The sequence below is a fragment of the Ceratotherium simum genome, chromosome 39, assembly GCF_057802395.1.
Source record: "Ceratotherium simum simum isolate JZ-2026a chromosome 39, ASM5780239v1, whole genome shotgun sequence".
Lineage (NCBI taxonomy): Eukaryota > Metazoa > Chordata > Mammalia > Perissodactyla > Rhinocerotidae > Ceratotherium > Ceratotherium simum.
The window spans coordinates 7,992,309-8,018,649 of record NC_141938.1 but is presented as its reverse complement, the minus strand read 5'-3'; the positions used below and the strand labels follow the sequence as shown (position 1 = coordinate 8,018,649).

The 26,341-nt window shown below is 38.1% G+C and overlaps 1 protein-coding gene and 1 pseudogene across 11 annotated transcripts in view; one reads left to right on the top strand and one right to left on the bottom strand.

Moving 5' to 3' along the window:
• The window catches only part of LOC101402716 (olfactory receptor 7E178-like), a 56,937-nt gene that overhangs the window by 10,635 nt on the left and 19,961 nt on the right, over nucleotides 1–26,341 (bottom strand). For 5 of the 11 annotated variants that reach the window (XM_087425545.1, XM_087425546.1, XM_087425547.1 and 2 more), the window contains one exon: nucleotides 16,803–16,856. The exons of 2 other annotated variants lie outside the window; for them this stretch is intronic. The gene's annotated coding sequence lies outside the window, so the exon portion shown is untranslated. Of the gene's footprint in view, nucleotides 1–3,983; nucleotides 16,706–16,802; nucleotides 16,857–17,319; nucleotides 18,620–26,341 lie in introns of those variants that run through there. 4 more of the 11 variants (XR_015550218.1, XM_087425550.1, XR_015550216.1 and 1 more) reach the window with 4 other exon arrangements.
• LOC147912145 (uncharacterized) lies at nucleotides 19,784–21,334 on the top strand (annotated as a pseudogene).

The window sequence follows — 26,341 nt, the reverse complement described above, 5'->3', positions numbered from 1 at the left end:
CAGCCATGATAATGTAAATTCAACGATTTTAGTAAATTTATTGAGTTATGCAGTCATTACCTCAATTCAGTTTTAGAATATGTCTATCACCTTAAAAAGTACTCGTGTGTCCATTCACAGTTAATTCCCATTCTCACCTCAGCCCTAGAAAACCCCCTATTACTTTCTACATCTATAAACATGCCTTTTCTAGATATTTAATATAATTAGATATTTAATATAATTTAATAGATTATTAGATTTAATATAATTTAATATAAAGGGAATCATATAATATGTGGTCTTTTGTATCCAGCTTCTTCTACTTACCAATGTTTTGAGGATCATCCATGTGGAAGTATGTATCAATATTTTGTTCCTTTTAATTGCAGAATACTATTCTAGCATAGGTATATATCACATTTTGCTTTTACCAGTTGATGGACGTTTAGATATTTCCAGTTTGGAGTTATTACGAATAAGGCTGCTATGAACATTTGTGCACATGTCTCTCTGTTGACATGCATTTTCATTTCTCTTGAGTAGATACCTTGGCGAGAAATCACTGGGCTATATGGAAAATTATGCTTAACTTTTTGAGAAACTGCCAAACCATTTTCTCAAGTGGCTGCACCATTTTACATTCCCAGCAGGAAAGCATGAAGGTTCCAATTTTTCCACATCTTCACCCATGCTTGTTATTCAGGAAAAACTTCTAAAAGGAGAATATGCTTGAATGTTGAATAACAAATAATGAGTAGAAATTTAAATAGAGAATAGGTTTTGATGACATTCAAGAGTGAGGCCTGTAAGGTAGATATGGAACTTATGGCTGAGATATTAGAAATAAGGTTAGATACGCAATGCAGGACAGACCACTGAAAGTCTAATTTGACATAGTAAGGATTTTATAATCAATTAAGCACCAGTGCCATACTGTAATCATATATACAATATGAAGATTTTAGCATCACCCTGAGTGGGAGAAATTGAAGGCAGAGGGAACAGTTAGGAGGCTGTGGAAATAGTCCAGGGGAGAGACAATGGGGACTTGACCAAAAACAGTAGCAATGACATGAGTAGAGTATGGAAGAAAGATGTATTAGTTACCTATTGCTGCTATAACAAATTGCCCTAAAACTAGTGGCTTAAAATGACACAAATTTCTTATCTAACAATTCTGGAGGTCAGAAATCTAACAGGTCAGCAGGGATGCTTTCTTTCTGGAGTCTCTAGAGGAAAATCTGTTTCTTTGCCTTTTCCAAATTCTAGAGCCCCCCTGCATTCATTGGCTTGTGGCCACTTCCTGCATCATCCAAGTCAAGAGTATAGCATATTCAAATCTCTCTCTAGCCCTCCTGCCTTCCTCCTATAACGATGCTTGTGATTACATTAAGCCCATCCAGATTCAGGATGATCTCTCCATCTCAAGATCCTTGACTTAATCACATCTTCAAGGGCCTTTCATCATCTAAGGTAACATATTCACAGGTTTAAACATCTTTGGAAGGCTATTATTCAACCTACCACAAGAGATGTGTGTGAGTTAGAATTTGCCAACAATTCATTGATAAGGCCTTGAGCTGAGAAGGTGGAGGGTCTGTTACAGCACTCCTTGCTGATTTTCATTGGGCATGATCGTCTTATGATCCTGGCTCACGTAAAGGTAAGGCTGCACCAGAAAGGTCTGCTTTGGTGGCAAGGGATAGAAGAGAATTTCCTGACTCAACTGAACATAGCCAAGCAGAATATCAGTTGGACACTGGACACAGGAGCTCAAACACTATGAAGATTTCTGTTCAGATTGTCAGTTTTACTTTCTTAGACTGCCTACCCCAACACGGACAGAGAAACGGAAAACAACAGTTCTCACAACTCACATCTCAAAGCTTCACTACTAAAGAGGAACTGGATTTATTTTATCTCCTCATGTGTGAAAAACATCTCAGAAAAGGATTTTAATTGACACAGTCATGTGCTCTTCCCACCTTGGGCCAATCAACAATGCTCTGGAGACAATAGTATTGGCAGCACCTTCAGAACCACACATGTTTATTCAATTTATCAAACCTATTATTACTGAATATTTAGTATGTGTCAATCTCTATTTCAGGCTCAACTCCACAGGGCAAAAAGGATCAGGAGTGTGTGGAGGGCAGGACGTCACACTACAAAGGATGATCTTAACAAACCTCATTGAGAAAGCTACAATTGTAAAAACAGTGAATGACTTAGGTGAGTGCATATCTAGGGAAGGAGTACTCCATGCAGGGAGTAAGCTTAATACAAAGACCCTAGGGTGGGAGGCTGCCTTGGGGGAATGTGGCTGGAGCAAAGAGAGTGAGGGGGTGCACAGTTGAAGAGATGGACCAGTATCAGGGGCTGATCATATGAGGCTTCCTCTGCCATTGAAAGGCTTTTGCTTTCATTTACTATGAGTGATGTAAGGAGTCATTGCAGGATTTTGAGAAGCCACATGATATAATTAGGACTTCAAAAGATCATTCTGGCTGTCGGGTTGAGAATGGATTGTAGGGTGTGAGGAAGCCTGCTTGGAGCTGACTGCAGCAAGCCAGGTGAGATATAGGTAGCTAGGACCTGGGTGGGATCAGTAGTGTAAGAGTTGAAAAGTGGTCAGTTGAGCTATATTTTGAAGGTAGAGCCAAGAGGCTTTGTCCTCAGTCAGGAAACAGATATGAAAGAAAGAGACGAAACAAGAATGACTCCAGGTTTTGGACCCAGAACAACTGAAAGAATGGAATTGCATCCTTTGAGATAGAGAGGGCTGTGGGTGGAGCAAATTTGGCAAGGAAAGGGGACATCAGAAGTTCGGGTTTTGCCAAAAAAAAGCACTGAAAAATGGTATTTCAATAAATGCATTTGACTAGTAAGGTTAAGTATCATATGTTCTATTTTAAATATCTGAATTGAAAGGATTTAAGTAGCTTTAAGCAGAAAACTAGAGCACACAGGGCATTTTCTATTTTTAGGATCTCTGAGAGTCAAGGATATGTAATTTAATAATTTGGATCTTTTCATGAGTGTTCCTCCAGGCTTTGGTTCTTCTTCAGAATGGAGGCCATGTCCTCCAGAAAGTGTGAGCAGCTAGAGCTAATTCTTCTGAGGTTATGCCAGGTGCAGGAAAGAGAATTACTTGGTGCAATAATTATATCCTTACCACCCACTCATCCACCCATCCACATGCACCCATACACAGCAGAAGCACTTGAAAATAAATTATAGACCCACGCCATTTCATTCCTAAAGATTTCAATATGCATCTCCTAAGAATGAGGACATTCTTCTTCAAGGAACAATATTTAGAAACCAAAATCTGGGGGCAAGGTGTGCTCACCGACACTAGGGTGTCACTGCTTCTAGGCCCTTTCAGTGGAAAGATCTAGGCAAGACATATATATCCAGATGAGTTCATATGGATATTCTCAATTCCAATTTAGTCTTACAGTGTTTTATTTTAACTTCTTTGATTTAATATTTGTTTTTGCATCTCTTTCCTCTTTCACTGAAAATCTTGGTTTATAGTAGTATAAGATTTGTTTTCTCCTAATTCATAATTATATATTTGTTTTCTTTTAGTTCAGACTTATAATACTATATTAATAATAAATTTCTGAATTAAAAAAAGACAAAAACAAAAAAAAATTTCAGGTTTTGAAATGTCAAAAATGAGATATTTGAAATGGATAAATATTATATGATTCCACTTACATGAGGTAACAAGAGTTGTCAAATTCATAGAGACAGAATGTAGAGTGGTGGGTGCCAGGGACTGTAAGAGGGGAATGGGGAATTAGTGTTTAATGGGGACAGAATATCATTTTGGGCAGATGAAAAAGTTCTGGAGGCAGATGGTGGTGATGGTTCTTCAACAACGTGAATCTACTTAATGCAAAATGTACAGAATTGTACACTTTAAAAATGATTAAATTGGTACATTTTATGTTATATAAATTTAACTACCATAAAAAAGATGAAGTAGCACAAAATAATGGAGACAGATTGTGAGTTTTCTTCAGATAATATTTTCAATATTCTTATAGAATAATAGAGAATGGTTGGGGTTTTTTAGATAAAATCTTAACATTAGTCCTCAACTGTCTTTACTGGAATTTCTAACCCACCACAATATTGACATTTTGTTCTATAAAATTATTTGTTGTGAAGAGCTGTCCTGTGTATGGTAAGAATTTTAACTACACACTAGATGCCAACAGAGTTGTGATAACCAGAAATGTCTCCAGACATTGCCAGTTGTCCTACAGAGGGCAAATCAGCCTGATTGAGAATCATTGGAATAGAACAAATCCATGGGTGCCAGAGTTGATGGTGTTAGCTTTCACAGTATGGGAATAACAGGCAAAACAATATTTTAGGGAGAATAAAACATCAGTTGAATCTTGGAAAGGTTGAAGTGAGGGGTGAATAGAATGCCACATTTGTGCTATTATCTCAGAGGTCAAATGTGTTGGTCTGGTGATCATCAGTCTGCACACGTGGCAGCATAAATCAAGTAATTGTAGAGAAAGAGGGAGAAGTTCCTGTTGAGAGAGTTGGGAGTTAGAAAGACAATCTGACACTGGGTTGAGTCCTACCCGTGATCCTTCAGTTCTCAGTTATAAAGAATCACAGGATATATGCTCTCTTTGAACAGTATACCACCCATCACAACATTAGCCACCATAATAATTAAATATTTGCATAATTATTTTATTAATGACTCCCTCTTAAAAACTTCCATCTGATCTTTGAATCCCATCCCTTCCTAACTTTGGGGGGAACTTATGCTATCACTAATCCTTCCTTTATCCTGTATATTCCAGTGTTTACATGCAATGTTATAATTTCTAATGTCATGGGGATATTCCACATTCCCATTTCTTTCAATGAAAATGAAACTCACTAATGAACCCATACTCCCCTTTGGGTATTGCTCTAAACTTTTGGAGACTTAGGTCTATACTTACAACTTCCATTTCCACTCTGCTTACTCTCTCTTCAATCAACTCATCTGAAGTCTTTCTACCTCCACCACAATTACTCTCCCTGAAGTCTGCAGTGACAGTCATGTGCTCAATAAATTCTAAGGGATATTTCCATTCTTCAAAATGCTTGATTTTTCAGTAGCAATGTCACTAATAGCTGTACTCTCCTTCTGGAAATAGGGACCTTTCTCATGTATTTCATTTTTGGGACAATTCTGAGAGTCAAGTCTATTGGGCTCCTTGTAAAATTAATGCATCCCTCAGGAAGAAACTCCTAACTTTGAAATTAAATCCTGTGAAGGGGAGGCAAGAATTAGGACAGTATCTTAAGGAGCCCTGGGAGACTTCTTTGAAGAAGATAAATAAACTTTTTTAATCTCCAGGAGAATGATGTTATTGACAGCAAATGTTTAAGTGTGCCAGATAAGAAGGAATAATTGGAAAAAAGAAATCCGGCTCTCTCTGCAGCTATCTTCAGGGCAATGGAAGTGGCAGAAAATTTTGTTTCCATTTTTCTCCTTCTACCCCAAGGGAGCTTTATTGTCTAAAGAATAAAATGACAACGGAACACTTTATTTAATGAGAAGGTTTGAGAATTCAGCCTCCAAGGTCCTGGAAACTTTACATAAAGTTTCAGTGTCCCCAGGGCAAAACATCCTGGGCCTCCCAGACATATGAGTAATGAATTCCCCGCCTGGAGCATCTTCCTACACTTTCTGGGGAAAAATCACTGTAAGAGAAAGAGGCAGGGCCCTCAGGGGTTTCCATAATGCCATCTGAACATCTGAAAGAGCCAGTGTACCTTAGGACATGGGTGAGGGTGGGGTGTGGGAGGGGAGATGTAAAGATTGGAGGGAAAACTTTTATTAGATCAAAGTACTAGGGACACAAACAAGTGTCTTTCAAAGTGTCTCCAGACCAGCAGCACCAGCAGCCTCTGGGAGCTTGTTAGACATGCAAATTCTTATCCTTCACCCCGGATCCACTAAATCAGAAACGCCAGCATCAGGCCCAGACATTTGTGCTTAGTAAGCTAACCAGATGGATCTCAGGCATGGCTAAAATTTGAAAACAACTGCCCTAGGGGATTTGTTGAAATGCATGATGAGGGACCCACACAGGGCTGCATCTTCAGAGCTCTCAGGGCCCTCCACCTTATCTACAAATAATCTTATCTACAAATAATCATATATTTGTTTTTTACTTTGCAATGCTTATGTTTTACTTCTTTTTTTCATCTTATACATCTATTTGAATTATCACAATAATATTAAAAACTTATGGTTCATAACAGCAATCCTTTTGTTGATGCAAAATAATCAATACCCATTCTATAGATAAGAGAGAGAGGTGAGTTTTACTTGAGCCAAACTGAGGATTATTACCCAGGAAGGACTTTTCCAGAAAGGAAGAAAGACTTCTGGAGAAGCATGATTTTTAGTATAGTCTTATACTTTTTTAGAACAAACAACTGTGGGGGAAAAGGGAGAATCCCCCTCTTCCCTTTCCCTTAAGGTTCTTATGGCTGGCCAAATAATTAACAAGACACGTTAGCAGGAGAAAATACCAAGTTTAATAACATGTATACACGGGAGAAAGCAGGGACACTGCGTTTCTCCACACAATAGCAGAAATTCTCGTCTTAAATACCATGTTCAGCAAATGACAAAGGAGAATGTTGGGGGTGGGGGGAGTCAGTTACAGGAGATTACCACTAAAGCATTGTAAATAAACAAGGGTAAGGTTATTATGCAGATTTAAGGCCTCACTTTCCACAATGATAAGTTTCTAGAAATGAGGTCATCCCCCCTCTTCCCAAAACAGTGAGGGAGATACCTTTACAAATGGAGATTTCCCTTATAAATGTAAATGTTGTCTGGCAACTCCTCGAAGGGCCATCCAGAGAATGTGGCCAGAGAGACAGAACTTCCCATAAGATGGGCTTGTTGGTGCCTTTCCTGTTGTAACATCTATTTTACATTATATTACAGCCATCAGATAGAAGATCTGTTCCAGGAAGGAGTTACTATGTCAAATTCTTTAGGCAGTTAGTGGGGGAGGTCAAATGTCCGTCAGAAAAAACAATCACGGTAAAGAGATATATTTCAGGGTGGCCAAATCTTGATCTCCCACACAATTATATATTAAACACGCCCAGGATACATATTTATCAAATTTTGAAGAGGTATTCAGCTGCAAATTAGCAGGTCAACGTGACCCTGATGTCAGGAAATGGACTAATGAGGGCATTATCAACAGGACATTACCACTGGGGTGTTACCAATAGGGCATAGGAGGGGAAGTATGCATTCGTATCTTAAGAGAGTGCATTCTTTACTTTAATGGTTAAAGCAGATGTACAATGTATGTTTGATAGGCCATAAGTCAGGCTTTTTAGTTCATGCTGAATCAGTTTCGAACCCAAATAGTTACGCCATATCCCTCAATATGTGAAAATCTCTTGTCACTTTGCATGTTCATTGTCATTTCTTAATGCTTCCATGATCAATTGAATGTTATCACTTATTTAAAAAATCAACATTATTTATGATTTTAAAGATATATACTTATTTCTCTACTTTGAGAGCCTGAATCCCTCCCCTCTCCCACAACACATGCATCATTTGCAGCAATGGCTATTAAAAATGATCAAATACATTTTGTATTCTATTGAACTTGCTCTCTTTTGCTTTGATATATCTATGTGATAAATAAATGTAAATAGGTATCCTAAAGTTGAAGCACATTTAAATTCCTGGAACCTGAGCAACATGGCAGAGTACAAGGTCCCCCACTCATATCCTCCCACAGCAACAATAATTTGGCAGCCATCCATGGACACCAAAAGTACCTTTGCGGAAGTTTTGGAATTTAGGCAAAAGGCTGCAAAACTCCAGGACAGCCCTGAACAAGGAAGGCAATTTTGCAAAAGTGGATGTATTCCCAGGTGGCAGACTCGCTGACTGTGGTCCTGACTACAGATCTGGAAACACGCCTGATGTGGACTTGGCTAGAGCTGCATTGGGCATTGCTCTTGCCACCAGCACCCATCAAGGCCCAGGACGGAGTCATGCCCATTCATGACTCAGGTAACAGGCCTGATGTCCTTAGTCCAAGATGCACACCCTGAGCAGCCTGTGACCCAGCTCCAGACCCTTGCAGCTGTGGTCTACAGTGTCCTTTCCCAGGTAGGAATCCAGAAGGAGACACGCCCATCTGTGTCCCTGAAGGCAGGCCTGCTGACATTGGTCTCAGCGTAGATCTTGAAGCAGTCCATCTCAGCTCCAGATCCTCCCAGCCATGAGGAAGGACAAGTTATGCCCACGCAGGGACCCAGCAGGAGACACACCCATGAGTGCCCCCTGAGGCAGGCCTGCAGAACTTGGTATTGGCTGTGGACCCTAAAGCAGCCCTGTGACAGGAAACTCCAGGACTGTCTCAGCTGTGGTCTGGGGCCATTCCCGCCTACTCAGGAATCTGCCAACTGACCTCATGGGAGCCACATGTGTCCACACAACTAGTAATAGTCCTTTCATCTGTGGACCCTGAAGAGAACCTTTGTCCCAGTATCAGCTCTATTGACCAAGGTCCTGGAGGCAGTCCTGTCCTCCCAGGGACCAGACAGGGTCAATTTCCCTGGTAATAGGACTATCAGAGACACTACCACAGACCCAGCAGCAGCCACGTGACTTGGCTCCATCTCCACTCAACTATGATCCCAGAGGCAAAACCATCAGCTCAGGGACCAGAGAGATGTTCTTTATCTAGTGAAAGCAGTTTGTAAACACTGAAAGAGGTATTCGCTCCTTCGAATGCACAGACCCCAACAGCAAACCCACCTGCCTGTACACACTACCAGCTAACCTGTCAAGTACCCAAGCTGAGCACCTAAAACCGTAAGATGCGGCAATTATTACCTACCATTATATATTTATCAATAAACATAAAACTTCTATAAAACCACTATATTTGAGTGTGACATGGGCACAAGTAAATATATTACTAGCACACAAGAGTCTAGAAACCGATACAGAATTTATTGCTTAATAAAAGTGGAGTTTCAAATCAGTAGATCAAGACTAGTTTTATCAACAAGTGATGCTAAAGCAATTAGCCATATTTTCTCTAGGAAAAAAAGTAATTGGATCTACTACCCCATACCACATGTCAAAACATATTACATGAGGATTAAAAACTTAAATGTCTTTAAATATAATACATTTAAGAAGAAAAGTATAAAATCTGTATACAATCTAGAGTTGGAAGAGACTTTTTAAGGCATGGCAAGAAATCCAGATATTATCTTAAAAAAACAGACTTCTTTGGCTACAGAAAAATTAATGATTTGTACAGAAAACCATGAAACATAACAGCAAAATAGATATCAATTCAATAGATGCATAAAACACATTTGATGATGCACATGAACAACTCTTGATAAAATGTGTTACTAAATCAGTATTTTAAAAGATCCTATTAACTCCACAAAGGCCATCCACTGAAAACCCCAGACATGATTACCAGAGATACGTTAAAACCATTCCTGAATAAGTGAAGAATGCCAGGTATCAGTGCTATTTCACAAAAATAAATATAGATATACATATTTGAAACAGAATAAAAGATTTACAGAAGATGTCATGACATTGAAAACGCAAAGGAAGGAGAGATAAAAGTTTCCCAGACAAGCAAAAATTAAAGGAGTTTGTCACCAAGAAACCAGTGCTACAAGAAATGTTAAAGGGACTGATTTAGAAGAAAAGAGAAGACCACAAATAGGAAAAATTATCTATTTCCATGATAAGAGGGTAATGGATACAAATGCACAAAAAAGAGGTTAGATATGATATCAAAAACATAAAAGGAGGGAGGAGGGGAGTTAAAGAGTAGAGCTTTCAGACAGAGGTCAAACTAAAGAGACCATCAATTCTGTATAGAAGGAGAAAGGAACAGAGGAGGACTACAAAAACGCTGAGAAAAAAAAAGTTAAAAAATGGCAGTAAGTACATACTTATCAATAGCTACTTTAAACGTCAATGGACTAAATGCTCCAATTAAAAGGCATAGGGGGGCTGATTGGATAAAACAACAAGACCCATATATATGCTGCATACAGGAGACACATTTCAGACCTAAAGACACTCACAAACTGAAAGTGAAGGGATAGAAAAAGATACTCCACACAAATGGCAATGAAAAGAAAGCTGGGGTAGCAATACTCATATCAGACAAAATAGACTTTAAAACAAAAACTGTAAAAAGAGACAAAGAAGGGCACTACATAATGATCAAGGGAACAATCCAACAAGAGGAATAACACTTGTAAATATCTACGCACCCAATGTGGGAGCACCTAAATATATAAAGAAATTATTAACAGACATAAAAAGAGAAATAGATAGTAACACAATAATAGTAGGGGACTTTAACACTCCACTGACACCAATGGATAGATCATCCAAACAGAAGATCAATAAGGAAACACTGGCCTTAAACAACACACTAGAACAGATGGACCTAGTAGATATATACAGAGTATTCCATCCAAAAACCAAAAAATACATGTTCTTTTCAAATGCACATGGAACATTATCCAGGATTGATCACATATTAGGCCAAAAAACAAGTCTCCATAAATTTAAGAAGACTGAAATAATACCAAGCATCTTTTCTGACCACAACAGTATGAAACCAGAAATCAACTATAGGAAGGAAATCAGAAAAGCCACAAATACATGGAGATTAAACAAAATGCTACTGAACAATGATTGGGTCAACGAAGAAATCAAAGGAGAAATCAAAAAATACCTGGAGACAAATGAAAATGAAAATACGACATGCCAGAATTTATGGGATACAGCAAAAGCGGTTCTAAGAGGGGAGTTTATAGCAATACAGGCCTATCTCAACAAACAAGAAAAATCTCAAATAAACAATCTAACAATGCACCTAAAGGAACTGGAAAAAGAAGAACAAACAAAGCCCAAAATCAGTAGAAGAAGGGAAATAATGAAAATCGGAGCAGAAATAAAGGAAATAGAGACTAAAAAAACAACAGAAAAAATTAATAAAACCAAGAGCTGGTTCTTTGAAAAGATAAACAAAATTGACAAACCTTTAGCGAGACTCACCAAGAAAAAAAGAGAGAAGGCTCAAATAAGTAAAATCAGAAATGAAAGAGGAGACATTACAACAGACACCTCAGAAATACAAAAGATTATAAGAGAATACTATGAAAAGCTATATGCCAACAAATTCGACAATCTGGAATAAATGGATAAATTCTTAGAATCATACAACCTTCCAAAACTGGATCAAGAAATAGAGAATTTGAATAAACCAATCACCAGTAAGGAGATCGAAACAGTAATAAAAAACCTCCCCAAAAATAAAAGTCCAGGACCAGATGGCTTCCCTGGTGAATTCTACCAAACATTCAAAGAAGACTTAATACCTATCCTTCTTAAATGATCTTATCTAATCAGAACTTTCCTTTTAATGGCCAATGTAATCCCCCTGAGGCTGATGGCAGTTTGGTAGGTCCCTTATTTATATCAGGTCTCATAAAGCTTTGCTGTGGCCATCCAAGAGTGTCCCTCTATCAGACAAATAAAATGGTCAGACATAGACAAACATGAACAGAGAAATCCAATACGCTGGGACTCTAACACATGGTTCGTGACTCTAACCCAACGCTTTGAGAACCTCAGTTGTAACCTTTCATATTGTCTCCCTAGGTTGGGACTCTAACCCACAATCCTGACAAGGTTATCAGACAATTTAGACATAAGTGTGTTTTAACAAGATCACTCCCCCAAAAGACAGCTGATCCAGAAGCAATTTCTTTTTGCAACAGGGAAATGGAAACCCAATCAGCTGAGCCTCTAGACAAAATTGTCCAGGCAGCTGCTTATGGTCAGCATTGAGACCCACATCTTGCCAGGAGCTACAGAGCCTCAGGCAGGTGGTCACAGGTCCGAGGTACCTTCAGGTCACCAGAAATCATTACTGTCTAAGGGCCCACTGCCTGATGTGCATGAAAGGCAACTATAGGACAGGTTATTGATAAAAGAAAAGGCTGTATTGCAAGGTTGACTGCAAGAAGACAGGAGGCAAGGCTCTCAAATCTGTCTCCCCAATCCAGAGTTTGGGGTAAAATTTAAGGGATCAGGGATGGCAGGCTGGTATGCAAAAGAGCTGGCAGGACAAGTTTCCATTGGAAGGACTCTAAACAAGACCATTTATGATAAGGTATAGAAAGGGGTTTAACACTGGATCTTCCTGGACAATAGGCCCCTCACTTCTGTAAAGGGACCATCCTTTGAGTTCTGGTTATGTCTAGTCCTTTGGGTTCCATAAGGGGGAGAATCTTTGGTTCTAGGTGTTATTTTGGGTCAAAATTTTCTCCTCTGCCCATACTCTGGCTATATGACTTTCAGTTTTGGCTCACTACCCCTGCAAGATAACTTTGCTATGAGAGGGCCAGTTTGAACTGGTCCTGTGGTTACATAAACAACAGTACAAGCAGTGTCCATTGAAGTAGATTCATCCATTTAGCATTTTGCAAGTTTGCTCTCTCTCTCTAGATAAAGAAATACATTTTTTGGTGAACGCTTTGAGAATAAGTAGAAATTAAATTGCAGACATGATACTCAACCCTTAAATACTTGGTAATACTTCTCTTTAAGATAAGGACTAAAATCATAATACTATTGTTTCACCCAAGAAAATTAAAAGTAATATCATCTAATATCTACTCTGTAAAAACTAAAATTCTCCTCATTGTTCCAAAATGTTTTTGGATCTAGGACTCTATCAAGGATTATATGTGACAATTGTTTATGGTTTTCTTAGTCTCTTTTAACCTAGAACAGAGCTATTGTTTCTCCAAAATATTGACTTTGAAGAGTCATGTGTTCTTTTAGAAACTCACATTTTTTGATATTCCTGATTTTATTTTTATGGTGTGTTTAAATGTTTCCTTCATGTCTTGTAATTCCTGTAAACTAGTAATTGGGCCCAGTAAATAGACTGGCAAACTCTTTCTCTAAAAAGGTTCAGGTAGTTAGTACTTTATGCTCTACAAAGCATAAGGTCTGGAATTACTCAGATCTGCCTGTATAGTGCACAAGCAGTCATAAACCTTAGTAAACACATAAGTATGGCTTTGTTCCAAGAAAACATTTTTTTTTATGAAAACAGGCCTGTGTGCTGTAGTTTGCCAACTTCCAGTCTAGAAGCTTCAAAAGATCTTTTACAAAATCTTTTGTAGTTGATGTAGTACACTTAAAATTGCATTCTAGGGGCCGGCCTGGTGGTGCAGCGGTTAAGTTTGCGCATTCCGCCTTGGCAGCCTGGAGTTTGTTGGTTCAGATCCTGGGCGCGAACCTACTCACCACTCGTCAGGCCATGCTGAGGTGGTGTCCCATGTAGAGGAGCTACAACTCTACAACTATGATATCCAACTATGTACTGGGGCTTTGGGGAGAGAAAAGAAAGAAAGAGGAAGTTTGGCAACAGATGTTAGTGCAGGGCCAATCTTCCGCAAAAAAGAAAATTACATTCTATCAGGAAGTTATAAATTTATATTGAGTCATTTTTATCCCATCACAGGCCAGAGTACTCCTCAAATTTAGTTACTATCTCATGAACATTCTGTTAGGTAAAGACTAAATTGTAATGTTATCTTGTAACTTTTATATTAACGAAAATAGGAATGATAAAGAAGAAGTGGATGGTTAGTATATTTATATCCTTGCATATAGAAAACAAATACATATAACAAGCAAAGAGAAAACATGCAGAAATACTGCAGTTTATGTTTCTGGAATTGGTCTCCAGGTTGTTGTTGATATCTATGGTTTACTTCTTCAAGACCAATTCCCTATTTCCCTGTCCTCAGGCAAGTTGGATGTTGGCATTAGTTTTGGAAATTCCCCCAGCAATGTTGTATTATTTCTAGATTATTATGTCAAGTGGTGAGGAAGTCCAGGATCCTCCATTTAGGTTTCCCTACCATAATAGTCCTCACCCCATGGGTCAGAAAGCTAATTTAAGGGAATTCTGCCAAGAGCCAAGAATGTCTATGTTCCAATTATACATTTAGGAACTGGAGAAATAACCACACGGTGGGTCTTTGGTTTAGCCGGGCCCAATATGAGTTCAGTGGAGTTAAGACTTCATCCATCACCTGACAAGCATAAACCTCCACTTTGACTGGTGGTGGGCCACAATGGTACTTTGGATCCCTAGGAAGTAGTGGCATCTTAGAGCCCATTTGGGTATTTCCTTTTCCTCAATCCATACTCTCTCTAGAAAATGACTGCAAATCCCTTTGTGGAGGGTTTGAAGGAAGATTTATACTATTGATTGTGGTGATGGTATAGGGTCTTTCCTTTGATGAAAGGATTCTAAGTTTGTGAACTGATCTATGTCTGGGAATAGGGAGGTGGGCTGTGTTTTTCCACTAGTGATTCAAGTCACATTTTTGCTTACCAGACTGGAGATTTCTTGTTACAAACATCAAGCAAAATTCTACTACACAAGTTGGCAAACTACAGACCCTGGGCCAAATCTGACCCTCCACCTGTTTTTGTAAATACATTTTTATATGAACATACCATATTCATTTGTTTACATATTGTCTGTGGCTTCTTCCTACTACAATGGCAGAGTTGAGTTTAGTAACAGAGACTATTTGGCCCACAAAGCCTAAAATTTACTATATGGACCTTTCGAGATGGGTTTGTTGACCACTGCTGTAATAGGCTGTGTATGTATTTCATTCCTAGGAACAAATTAGCCTGGGATCAGTTATCCACCACTAAAGATCTCAGCAGGTCAAAGCATTCTGATCCTGCTTCATTCCCAATGCCCTTAATGGTTTATGTACCACTTCGTCTTTGGAGATTAAGTGCTACCTACTTGATTTCTGCTACTCTGGGTTCTCATCATCACCAATGAAATCAGGGAATTCATCTCAATGATGGTATCCTCTCCAGTTATATCTGGCCTATAAAGGAAAATATTCACAGAGCTTTTCAAGGATGGAGGTGCTCTACTTATTAATCTATTGCTCAATATCTTTGTTAAGAGATTCTTCCGTTCCCTCAACATAGAATGGGGAATTGGGGGTGCACACAACATGATAAACACAGTGTAACATTCCTATTTCTCTAGATTCACTCCATCATATTTTGCTGGGGAAGCTCTGGCATATCAACTCATTACTCTAGGTCTCAATTGAGTCTCAGTTTCAATCTAAGCAAGTAAGCTGTTAGAGCCATTCCAAGGTCTATCAGCTAATATATTAAATCCAGACTGTCTATTAATTGCATCCATGTCAATGAATTTGACCCAATCTATTGTTATATTCCACCCTTCTTGGTCTAGCACCCTTAGCACATGAAATTTTCATCACATGCATTTGATTTGTCCTTGCATCATGTAAAAATTACAGTTGAGAGAGTCAATGCAGGTATCCAAGTTTTTCCAAACATATTGAAGTTTTCAAATAAGTGCATCTAGTAACAATTTTAAATATAAAATTTATTTAATTAAAATAAAGAAAATTTAAAACCTGTTTTCCTAGTTGCATATCAAGTGCTCAATAGCATATGTGGCTAGTGGCAACCATAGTGTACAGTGCAGGTTGATACCAGTTTCTGGTCATATTTGGGAATAAGAACAACCTCAGGAGATCAAGTTTTTGAGACAAACTTACCTGCATTCAAGTTCTGGTTCTCTATTTCCTAACTGGATGATGTTGGACCAATTATTAGTGTTATCAGAATCTGGCTTTTTTCAGCTATTACACAGGGGTAATGATATCTATTATAAAGAGTCTTACAATAATTAAGCGAGCTTATATATGTAAAGCTTCTAGTGAGACTTCTGTCATGTACTGGTTTTCAGTAAATGGTAATTGATGTTACTAAAATTCATGCTATAGAGTATACCATTCTTAGTGAATTTCACATATATCATCTACAGAGAAACAGCTAATGTATGATGTTTGATGACAAGTAATGCTTGTTGATTAATGATTGATAAGAAACAGTACTTCAGATAACCCTGTGTCAAAAGTGACAAAGATTGCCATATCTACTTATTCATAAGCTGCACTGAAGGGATCTTGGCATCACATTTCCCATCGGGCACATTTTAGCATCAGCCTCCCAGGATGGCAGTCATCAATTTGACCCATGGTAAGTCCTTGTGGATTCTCATTTTCAGAGTATGCTAAAGGTCACCCATACAAAATAGAGTCCAGTGGTCTGGGCCTGAGCAGTCATGCTGCTGGTTCATTTAGAAGCAGCTGAAGTATGCCCAAGAATGCTGTTAACTAAGTCAGCTTCCTGGTACGTGTGCTTTGGAAATCAGTGCTGCATAATCTCATTCATGAGTTTTATCATCTTGGGCAAATGAAGAATCACATTTCTCAGGGTTTTAGTTTCTGTACATGTAAAATAAGACTATTACCCTTTTCCTCATAGGCAGCATGGCTTAAAATCCACTTTTATTACTCCAGGTGAGACAGGACTACTCTGGCATTTTATGGTAGTCATGTGTATTTGTGTGAGATTGCTTGAGTGTCCAGGGATACATGGGAATCTCAACTAGGACGGAATGACTTTCAGGTAGGTAAATCTGGAAAATATGGTCATTCTGCATTCTGATGTGTTCCTTCTTTTCCCTGAAATCTTTGTAGCGATCCTTTCTCCCTTCATGAGGAAAGCACAGAGGCAGAGAGAATGGTCATTATCTGGCTGAAAAATTATCATCAAGTAAGTAAAAGGCATATCCTACAGGATGACATACCTAATTCCACCAGGTGGGTCCATTCCTTCTAGGCATACCTGTGTCAAGAACTACCTAAAGTAAAAAAGCCAGAAAATAATCTCAGTAACCAAACTTGAACCACATGGATGCCAACTGCATGTTTCTTACTCACTGCATGCTCTGACAGATGGTAAACAAGATGTAAGTGTCCCTGTCTAGAAGAATTTAGTCATTCTACACTTATCAAGTGTCTGTAGTGTACTCAGGAGTATGCTGCAATAGAGGGAAATAAGATAAGAAGACCACCTACTTTGGTTATGCTGAGATAAGGTCATGTTTAAGACATGCCATCAAAGACATATGATTGGAGGAGATTGGCAGTGAGTGAGTCTAGATAGAAAAAAGTACATAGAATCACAGAAACTTGGGAAAACAATGAGAGAAGTCATAACCCTGCGTAGGTATTGGGTCTTCTGTCCTCATTACCCATTGAAAATTGGTGGAGGTATTTCATAGCTAACACCAGCATGTGTGTGATAGTTTAGGACTCAGTCACCTTTGACAATGTGGCTGTGGACTTCACCCAGGTGGAGTAGACATTACTGGACCTCACTCAGAGAAACATATGCAGAGATGTGATGCTGGAGAACTATCAGAACCTGGTCACAGTAGGTAAGGCTGCCATCATTCCTCATCACCTGTTAGAGAACAGATGTAGATTATATACTTACTGTGTTCCAGCATTGGTGATGCCAAATCTGAATATAATGAGATATAACAGATACATAGTCCCTGTACTAATAGGGTTTTAATCTGCTGTGGTTGTTCTGTAAATGTGTTCCTAGGACCAACAGCAATACCGTCACTCTGTTAGGAATTTACATTCTCAGACTCCACTTTTGACATACTTAAATTTTAAAGCTGGGCTTGTTTCCCCATCTTCTGTGTTTGAATAAGCACTTCAGTTGATTGTGATGTACTCCAAGGTTTGAGAACCACTGCTCTAGTGGTTTCCCCATCAGGACAAAGATTTCTTTGTCTCATTTCCTATTTGAATAGTCATAGTTCTTTGCAAATGTGTGTATATATGTGTGAGTTTGGCTTTCAGGGGTCAGAGATAAACATTCTTTTTGCACAGAAAGGGATGTTTGCCTTTTCAGTCCTTTTGAAATACTTTTACTGCTTTCATTAGAAATAGATTTCCTGATTCATAGGAAGGTTTGTCCTTTCTTCCATGAGCCTTTCTCATTAATACACCTTTACCCATGGACTGGGTATCAACTGTTCAAATCCAGTCTGATTGCTTGGTTGGAACAAGGAAAGGAGTTGAGGGCACTAAAGAGAGGAGTCCTCCAAGGCAAGTGTTTGTGAAAAAGCTCACCAGTCAATGAGCAGTTCGTTATCTTTGAAACTTTAACATGGAAAATTTTGAAGATACACTTTGTCTAAGCAGGATGAAGCCATTGGTCTCTAAGGTTTGGGGATCTCTTCAGCTTCCCTTACTCTTACTTTCTGTCTACCCAAATTTCTACCATCTCACAAAATGACCTGTTTTATTTCTTCTTTACATTTATTGTTTGGATGTATTTTCCTCATCCAGATATTTCCCATTCATCTCCCCTGCTATTCTTTGTAAAGGCATCATGAGTGGACGGCCCAAGAACTAAGGACCACCAGATACCGAATCAGAGCTCCGGGATCAAGTTAAAAGGGACTTGGACATTCTCCTGGCCCTGTGTGACCCAGAGAGACCTGATTTAATGGACATTATATTGCTTTCTTTACTAGGGCGCATATTAGAGCAAAGAAGTAACACCTAGCTGACCGCAGAAGACTTCACAGGAAAACCACAGACGAAAACTTCGCAGAAAGACTTCACACTGCTGCTTGGACCCCTCCCCTACTCCTTCCTCCCCTTCCCTCCCCAAAAGCTTCTGTACTCAATAAAATCCCGAGCGTATCGAAGCTCGGGGAGGCAGACCCCTGGAGTTGACCCTGAGTGACGCAGCTGCTCCTCAGTCCTCCAGCTCTCCAGCTCTCCAACCCTCCAGCCCTCTGGAGAAGCAGAGCCCTGGAGTCGACTTCGAGGGATGCAATGGCTCCTCAGTCCTCCAGCTCCCGGTGAAGCAGACTCCCGGAGTTGACCTTGAGTGACGCAGCTGCTTCTCGGTCCTCCGCTCCTTGGTCCTCCAGCTCTGCCTCCCCCTGCCGAAGCCGCTGACTGGGTTGCACCACACTACCTGAGTCCGGACTCTCATTTCAAACTCTTTCTGAATCTCCACCGGTAAGCTTCCCCTGACTTGGTAGGTAGATCTCCTCGTGGCCCACGAGGCGCCGATCGAGTCCCTGCCTCTGCCCCGGGTTCCTGAGGTCGCCCGGGGTGCCCAGAGGAAGGAACATATCATTCTTCTGTCACTGTTTACCCTATCTTTAATCTTCATGAAATTATGTTTTAATAAACCACTAAATTTTGACCCACACACTTACTGCCAAATTTCCATGATAGACAAAAGGCTGAAATTTATTATTTATTTTTTTACCATTTTTAGTATGAAAATAAAGACAAATGAGCCTTTATCATTTTTAACTTATTTAACCTACCTTTTGTTTCTGCACACCTTTAATTGTGTTTTTTTGTTTTACTTTAGAATGGGAAATGCAACTTCAATCCAAAGGGCTAGCAGTTCACCAGGGTTTTCTTGGAGGAAAAAAGTCCAGTGAGATACAAATAGTAAGACTGAGCTGATATTGTTAATTTTCCACATTCAGAAAAGATGTGATTGTAATTCTATTATAGAAAATCAGCACAAATGGGAGATATTTGAGATAACTGGCATTCACTCAAGAGAAAACAACTCAGAGATACTCTGATATTATAACTTTAGGGATAATGCAAACCTACCTTAAAACTTGTTGCTTCATAGATACCACAAGTACACATTCCCACATATGTAACTAGTCATTGAGTGTTTTTTTAAATTTTATAAAATTCTAAAGGAATCATTTTAAGATTAGAGTAGATGGTACTGAATTTCAGCAGGAGAGTTCTATCATTTAACTTGAAAGAAATGAAGAGGAACTGTATTCATGTAATAAAAAGGATAAGAATCATTACCATCGTAATAATGTTTCTAGCTTTAGAAGGGTGAAATCTATAATGAATCTGAAAATCCTATAATCATCATTCATCCCTTCATCAACAGGAAAGCACCCACAGTGGAGCAGAACTCTGTGACTGTAAGTAATGTAGAAAAGTCTTCAGTGAACACTTACTACTTAAGACACACATGAGAAATCAAAATAGAGAGAACACTTATGAATGTAATCAGTATGGAAAAGGCTTCCTTATTCTGCACAAGAAAAGCTCTACCAGAGAGAAACTTTCTATGTTTAATCAGCATGGTAAAGTCTTCAGCCTGACTCTGAATACTGTGTATGAGAGAACTAGCATGGCAAAGAAAGGCTTTGAATGAAGTGACTGTGGGAAAGTATTCATTAGTCATTCACACTTTCAGGCACATATGAGAACTCACAATGGAGAAAAACTCTATGATGGGAAGCAATGTAGGAGAGCTTTAATTCACCCAACAGGACTTCCTCTGCATGTACAAATGTACACTGCTAAAAATCCCTATGAATGTAAGGAATGTGAGATGTTTTAGACAGACTCCAAATGCCTTAATAATCACATCATTTAAATTCACACTGGAATATGGGGACAGCCCTGTGGCCTAGCGGTTAAGTGCACACACTCTGCTACTAGCAGCCCAGGTTCGGATCCTGGCACACACCAACGCACTACTTGCCAGGCTATGCTGAGGTGGTGTCCCAAATATAGCAACTAGAAGGATGTGCAACTATAACATACAACTATCTACTGGGGCTTTGGGGGGCAAAAAAAGGAGGAGGATTGGCAATAGATGTTAGCTCAGAGCAAGTCTTCCTCAGCAAAAAGAGGAGGATTGGCATGGATGTTAGCTCAGGGCTGATCTTCCTCACAAAAAAAAAAAAAATCACACTGGAATAAAACACTGTAAAGTAAGAAATGTAGGAAAGCCTTCACTCATCCCTCACTCCTTATTAGACATATAAAAACTCACCCTGGAGAGAAAAACTGAGCATGCTGAATGTGGGAAAGCCTTCATAACTTCCTCATGTCTAAATACACGTTTGCAAGCTCACACTTGTGAGAAGCTCTTTGAGTGTAAGATATGTGGAAGAGCATATTTGATTCCTTGGCATTTCACATCCATATGCGAAGTCACACTGGAGAGAAACCATATGAATGTAAGCACTGCAGGAAAGCCTTCACTGTTTCCTCAAGTCTAAGAATTCATACTGGAGAGAAACCCTATCTATGTAAGGAACATGAGAAAGCCTACACGTTGATGTCAGGACTTACTAAACATGTGCAAATTCACACTGAATAGAAGCCCTATGTATGTAAGAAATGTGGGAAAGCCTTCAGTTACTCCACTTCATTTCAAAAACACTCAAAAACCCACACTGGAAAGAAACCCTAAAGATGTGAGGAATGTGGAAAAGCCTACAAGTGTTCACATTTACTTTGAATACATGAAAAAACTCACATGAGTTAGATGCCCCAGGAATTTAAGAAACGTGGGAAAGCAATCAAAATCTTCTACAACCCAGCATATAAGAACTCACACTGAAACCATTAAATGTAAGAAATATATAGAGCTCCAGCTTATAGGGTGGTTCTGTAGATGTCTTTTGAATATGTGCCATTCTGCCCTGAACATTTTTGGGAACAATGTTTTCAATCCCCTGATAGTAATGTGAGGCCAGTGTAGTTTCTACACCTTCTACGTTGCAGCCTGGTCAAAAGTGGGACTAGAATTAATCCCAATCAAGTTGCCTGGATTCTCTTGTTGTATTGACCTGGTCTAAGACTGTGGAGATAGTGACCACATGAATCAGTTCACTACTCACAGAGTCCATCTACAGTGCCTTATGTCAGCCAGGTAGGGGATACATCTCTGTAAATTGTCCTAAAAAGCTTTTGTCCTTCTCTCACACCTGATCCTTTTGGATAAAAGGTCAGGGTGCAATCAAGGGAAGAGTTTAGAAAAGGTGATGTTTTACCTACTCATGGGAGACAACCTGATTTCATGGCCCTTGAAAGAGAGCAATAAACCCTGCACTAGAGAAGGACACCTCTAACCTCAGGCAGTGCATGGAGAAGCTGGGAACAGGGAATAGTCTCTTTGATTGCTAGATCCAGCACCACAGCCTGGAAAAGCAATTGTGTTGTTTGCCTGTGTTCAGTAAGAGCTGCACCTGGCATGTGACTTGCTGGTAGGTTTCTCATCCCCTCCATATCATATAAAATAAAAAACCTCATTTGAATATGGCAGGTCCTAATATTCTAATGTGTTTGATGCCATCACTGGAAGTTCTTGAAAGTAGCCTTTGGATAGAGACAAACAATCACAACCTTGTTTCAATTTAGAGATAAAAAATTCATATACTTCTGACACTTGAGCAGCCTTTGGCTATGTCATGTATGGCCATGGAGGTTGTCACTGCTTAATGTCACTTCCCATTGGAATTACTCAAACTGGTATAATACACTCCAAATCAAGCTTAATGATAAATCCTGATCAGAAGTGTCCTGGGTACACTCGTATTATGTTTGTATTTGGAGAAGAGTGGGTTATGATGTGATTCTCTTGGGTAGGGGGTTACTCTTAACTCCTTTGTGTGGGTTGCAAAATATAATAGACTGGCCTTAGATGGCATCGTTGATTATCTGCAATAAAATCTACAAGTCCTACTGAAAATTATTCACAATTGCCTGAGTCCAAATCTTTGGGGGTCACAGTTCAGGTCAATCCTGCAAGTTGGCCTGATCCAACTGCTTGAACTCCTAGTAAAAGCATGACTAAATACTGCATGAGATGAATTGAACAGATTTGCTCCCAACATCTGTTGGTCAGTGGATGACTGAGAGGTATATTTATGTGAAAAATTGCCAGCAGTCAAGATGATGTCTTTTTTCTTGTTACGGTGTCTTAAGGAAAAGGAATTCTTCATTTTGCCAGAGCCGGATTTATCCAACTTTACTGATATCTTCAGAAATTTTCTTCTATGTTGTGGTTTATATATATTCTGCTACCTTGTCTTTTATTTTTATATTTATGTGCTTAATCCATCTGGAATACATTTTTATATATGGTGTAACTATATGTCTAATCATTTCTCTTGCATGGATATAAAACTCTCCAGGACCATTTATTGAAAAGATCATTTTTCTTTTTTTCCCTGTGGTGCCTTTTCTGTCATTGATCAAATTTGCATATACATGTCTGTGTTTTTTTAAATACGGTGCATTGATTCTCCAATGTTAAATCAACTTTGTAATTCTACAAAAATTCAATTTGGATATAATGAACTATCTTGTTTAAAATGCCTGAATTATTTTATTTACTGATTATTTTGAGAAGAATTTTTGCAGTTATTTTTTGGTAACATTGGTGTGCAATACTCTTACTCTATCATTGCCCAAATTTTTAAAGGAAAATAGGCCTACTTCTTCTTTTCTAAGTGCATACACTTAGTTTGTGAGTCTCTAAATCATTTTGGGGAAGGGGATTAGAATATTTTATGCATTGGACTGTTAATCCATAAGGAAGGTCTATCTTTTCTTCAAAGACACTCAATATATTCTAATCTTCTTCAAAAAGTATTGTGTATTTTTGTTACTTTTATTCTTCAGCATTTTAAAATCATCTTGCTATTGTAAGGTAACTATTTTTACTATCAGAATTTTTCTGATTGTTGTTGATGTAGATAATGCAGTTGAATTTGTAACTAGCAATCTTCCTAAATATTTTTGTCAGTTCAAATAACAATATATTTTGTTTTCTCACCATAAGGTATCATGTCTGTAAATAATGACAGTTTGTAGATGTGTGTGTCTGTGTGTATATATATATTCTAGCTTTCCTGGTCTGAATGAGTCCTGTAATACAATACTGACTAGAAGTAGTAAAAGCAGCAGTCTTGTATTCCTCCCAGTTCTAACAGGATGTGCTTTCCTCTTTATGATTCAAGATTATTTCCAAAAATATTGTATTATAATCATCAAATTTGATGAGAATAGACTCAATTATTCCAAGTACTCAAAAGAAAGGATAATTATGTAATGTCATAGATGTGTTGTCACTACAATGGCAATAATATTAAAATATATAATGTATCAAGTTAACATGTATGCTTTAAATTTACAATGTTAGAGGCCTAATAGGTTTTTAAATTAAGGATAAAATATTGTTTCTAGTGTTGTTGTTTTTCTTTTGTAGCCACTCTATATATGGGTGTAGAATTTCCTAACATTTCATATTTCGGAGGCTGAATGGCTATGAATTTATTAAATACTTTCCCTGCAGCATCTGAGAGGATCGTATTTGTTCACTGATAAAATTCAAGGACTTGAATTGCTTTATTATGGTAATTCTATTTCTAATTTTTTGAGGAACTGTCATACTGTTTTCTACAGCAGCTCTACCATTTTATGTTCTCACCAACAGTGCACAAAGTTTCCAGTGTTTCCACATCCTCTCCAACACTTGCTGCTGTTCTTTGATAGTAGCCATTCACAAGGGTGTGTATTGGTAACTCAATGTGGTTTTGATATGCAATTCCCAAACGATTAGTGATGTTCAGCATTTTCTCATATGTTTATTGGCCATTCATATACATTCTTTGAAGAAATGTCTATTCAAGTCCTTTGCCTATTTATGAATCAGATTATTTCTTTTGTTGAGTTTGACGAGTTCCCTATATATCCTGGATATTAATCTCTTATCAGATATATGATTTGCAAATACTTTCTCCCATTTAATGGGTTGCCTTTTTACTCTGTTGATCATGCCTTTTGATGCAAAAATTTTTCTCTTATATTCCTGTGAAATCTTAGTAATGATCTCACTTTCATTTCTGGTTTTAGTACTTTGCATCCTCTGTTTCTTCTTAGCTAAATGTTTGTCATCCAGGTTGATCTTTTCAAAGAACCAACTTTTGGTTTCATTGATGTTTTCTAATTTTTTGTATTATCTATGTCATTTATCTCTGCTGTAATGTTTATTACTTTCTTCCTTCTGCTAGCTTTGAGTTTAGTTTGTTCTTTTTCTAGTTCTTTAAATTGTAGTTAGGTTGTTGATTTGAGATCTTTCTTGTTTTTAATGTAAGCCTTTATAGCTATAAATTTCCCACTTAGCCCTACTTTCACTGCTTCTTATAAGTTTTAGTATGTTGTGTTTTGTTTTCATTCTTCTCTGAATATGTTCTAATTTCCCTTGTAATTTCTTCTTTGATCTATTGGTTGTTTTAAAGAGTATTTCATTTCCACAATTTTGTTGATTTTCCAATTTGTTGTTGTTGTTATTACTGACATCTAACTTTATCCTTTTTTGATCAGGGAAGATATTTTGTATGATATCTATTAAATCTATGCAGACTTAATTTGTGGCCTAACATACGGACCTTCCTGGAGAATGTTCCATTTGCACTTGAGAAGAATGTGTATTCTGTTGTTGGGTAGTGTTCTGTATACTCTGTTAGATCTAGCACGATTATTGTGTTGTTTAAGTTTTCTCTTTCCATACTTATCTTCTGTCTGGTTGTTCTGTCCATTATTGTGAGTGAGGTGTTAAAGTCTCCAAGTATTACTGTAGAACTATTTCTTTCTTCAAATCTGTCAGTTTTTGCTTCATATATTTTGATCATCTGTCATTAGGTGCATAATTGCTATATCTTCTTGTATTGAACCTTTTATTAATATACAATGTTCTTCTGTGACCTTTTTGATTTAAAAGCTATTTTGTCTGATATTAGTATAGCTACCTCTGCTCTCATTTGGCTACTATTTGCATGGAACATCTTATTCCACACCCTCACTTTCAACTTATTTGTGTCTTTGGCTCTCAAGTGAATCTCTGGTAGACAACATATATTTGGATCATGTGTTTTTATCCATTCCGCCAATATCTTTGTTTTTGTTGAAGAGTTTAATCCATTTACATTTAAAGTACCAATGAAGAGGGATTTACTTCTGTCACTGTGCTATTTGTTTTATATATGCCTTATTCCTTTTTTGTCCCTCATTTCCTGTATTACTTCTTTTGTGTTTAGTAGGTTTTCTGTAGAGAAATGGTTAAGTTCCTTTCTCCTTTCCTTCTGTGTATATTCTACAGCTGTTTTCGTTGTTGTTACCACGGCAGTAACATTTGACATCCTAGAGTTATAACAATCTAATTTTACGTCAAACCAGCTTAATTTCAATAACATATAAAAATTGCACCTTTAGAGCTCCATCCCTATCCGTGCCATTTATTGATGTCACAAACTTACATCTTGATATATGGTGTTTGCAAAAAGTAATAATTCTTTTGAATGCATTAGTCTCTTGAATTATATAGAAAACAAGATATAGTTACAAACAAAAGTCCTAGTAAAAATAGGGTTTACAGTAGTGACTCGTTTTCTTTAAATGTATTACTCTGAATTTACATAGAAAACCAAAAGTACAGTTATCAACCATTGTTACAATAGTA